Source organism: Pteropus alecto, unplaced genomic scaffold (genome assembly GCF_000325575.1).
Source record: "Pteropus alecto unplaced genomic scaffold, ASM32557v1 scaffold72, whole genome shotgun sequence".
Classification (NCBI taxonomy): Eukaryota; Metazoa; Chordata; class Mammalia; order Chiroptera; family Pteropodidae; genus Pteropus; species Pteropus alecto.
This window is the reverse complement of record NW_006436811.1, coordinates 12,821,237-12,824,237: the sequence shown is the minus strand read 5'-3', so window position 1 is coordinate 12,824,237 and position 3,001 is coordinate 12,821,237. Positions and strand designations below refer to the sequence as shown.

Below are 3,001 nucleotides of genomic sequence, written 5' to 3'. Positions count from 1 at the left end.
AGAGCTAGAATAGCCTTTTAATATTTAAAATGAAGAAAAGAGTTTGGGACCTATATTACCTGGATTCCTTACTTACTATAAAAATGGAATATCAAAACAGTGGAGTATTGACATAAGGCACAATATATAAATTAATGAGACATAATTGAAAGTATAAAATATACCCATGTTTTCTGCTCAACTAATTTTTGACAAAGATGCTAAGGTAATTCAATGGGGAAAGGACAGTCTTTTTAATAAATGGTTCTAGAACAAATGGGTGTCCATAAGGAAGTAAAAGAACTTAGACTTTTAACTCATGCATCATAAAAATTGGTTTGAGATGAATTATAGTTTAATCAGAAATGCTACAGATAAAAAAATTATATAAGAATATAGGGGAAAACTTTTGTGTCTTTGAGGTAGGCAAATGATTCTTAGGGTGAAAAAGAATCATATAATTAAGAAACTAAGGTGAAATTCATCAATTAAAAACTTTCATATTTCTAAAGTCACCATTAATAAAATTAAAAAGAAGCCAAAGGATGAGAGAAAATATTTGCAAAATGTATCTAACAACATATTTTCAGAATATATAAAGGACTATAGCAAATCAATAGTAAGACCACCTAATTTTAAAATGACAAAAGTGTACTTCAAAAATGAAGATGTATAAATAACCAGTAAGCACATTAAAGGATGTCAAACATCAGTATTCTTTAGGGAAATACAATTAAAACCATGAGATCTACATATTCACAATACTAAGTATTGGCATGGATGTATAGGAACTAGACCTCTCATATATTGTTATTAGGAATGCAAAAGATTATAGCCACATTTGGTAATTCCTTATAAAGTTAAATATACATTTAATACAACCAGCGATTCCCCTCCTATATTTCTACTCAAGTGAAATGAAAGCATATGTCCATACAAAGACAGGTACTCTGGTCATAGCAACATAATTGTCATAATTTTTGACAATTCATAATTGTCAAAAAATGGAAACAACCTAAAAGTCCATTAACTGTTGAATGGATAGACAAACTTCAAAATATCCATGCAATAGAATATTCTTCAACAATTGAAAGGAACAAACTACAAAAAAAAAAAAAAAAAGAATCTCAAAAACATTATACTAAGTAAAAGAAGCCAAGCATGAAAGGCTATATATTGTATATGAAGTTCTAGAAAAGGCTAAAACACAGTGACAAAACAAATTATTATTTGTCTGAAGTCAAGAGAGGGTGCAGGGATTGACCACAAAGGAACCATTTGAGATGATAGAAATACTCAAAATCTTGATTGTGATGGTGATATGACTACACATATTTGTCAAAACTGTATACTTTAAAAGGGTAATTTTATTGCATAGAAATTACTTCAACAAAGTTGTTAAAGATAGGTTTTCTCTATTATCTTTATTACTGTTTATTAATGTAGCATTTTTTCCTCTATAAGTTTTGTGCTAAACTGAAGCTCAAGCAAATTAGACGATCTACCTTCTGAGAGTTAAAAGTTTGGTGATGAGGATGGAGAGGTATACAATTACATAGTTCTCTAAAGAATACTAAAGCCACAGAAAGCGGAGTATGGGGTGGCAATCGAGCAGAGGGAGAACATTTATACATACTCACTAATGTGTGAAGCCCTTAACTTGTCTTTTTTATGGAGCAGATGGAGAAAAAAGTGATAGTGGTGAAACTTCTCGAAAGAGAGAAACTCAGAGTCTTAAAATGTCAGTAGCAGACAAAACAGGTGAGGATGAGTTCTGTTGTGGAGACAATTCTAAATACGTGAAGATTCTACAGAGCAGAGGCTATTTGAGAAAGCAGAATTAATTTAGTCTGTTTGGAGTTTAAGAAAAATATGTGAGGGAAAGATGGGGAAAACTACAATATTGATGGTATAAAGGTAAGTTTAGGAAGGGCATTCATGCATCTCTTGTGCTTAACGCTATTTGGAAATGAAGTTAAAATATTTTAGGGAAAAAGAACCTCTTAAACAATGCATAGGCGTATATAAGAAGGAATGAGTTAAATAAAGTTTCGTCTTATAGGAGAGATATGGGATACTGGCTATAGTTACTAACAGGCAGAGTCATCAGTAATCATTCGCGGAAAAGATGTCGACTTGAATTTTAGCATCATTCACTCAAAGAACTATGTCTTTTTGTGTGATAGCTTCATGGATATATTTACTAAGCTTTTCCCAGGTATAAAATAGTTTTTAATAATTTAATGAATTTACTTTTTCTACAGAATATATTTATTTCACAAATACCGACTAGCAAAATAATAAATAATTACCATTTCCCAACTTTCAAAATAATTTTATAACAATATTCAGGTATAAATAGTCAGGTATAAATATAGTACCATTGTGATTACTTAGCGGTTTTATTTGTTTGTTTGTTTGTTTGTTTGTTTAATGCTTACAGCACCTAGTCTTCCTAGTACTAAGTACTAGTACTAATCAGGCCCAACACTGCTTAGCTTCCGAGATCAGACGAGATCGGGCGTGTTCAGGGTGGCATGGCCATAGACGATTAATTAGTGTTTAAAAAATTTCCCAGATATACATTTTCATACCTATGTTAAGAAAAAAATTTTACTTCTTAGTACCTTGACATTTTAAATATTACTGGCAGTTTATACTCTGATTTAAACACTGGCTTACAATATTTGAATTTCAATGTAGCTGGCATGTTAAAATAAAACTCTAAAATGAAATTACTACATGAAGTCCACTTTATCCACAGTGTGGTTCCCAGTCAACACTTTAAATGATACTCTTGTATATTCATAATGTTACTGTTTATCATAAAAAGGGGGGAAAAAAAACTGTTTTTTCCCACCTAAAGAGAGAAATATTTTAGCTCCATTATTTTTTTTAAAGTTTGTCTAAATTACCATTTAAACCACTCAAAAATATCTGCTTCTGCTCTTCCAAATTTGGACATTTTAAACAAATATTTATAATTAGATCAGATGAAAGAATAAAGATTTGACCAGATTCA

The 3,001-nt window shown here is 30.7% G+C and overlaps 1 pseudogene; it reads right to left on the bottom strand.

Annotated features, from left to right (window-relative positions):
- Window positions 1-2,413: 2,413 nt before the first annotated feature.
- Window positions 2,414-2,528, bottom strand: LOC112481487 (annotated as a pseudogene).
- Between the last annotated feature and the right edge of the window lie 473 nt (window positions 2,529-3,001).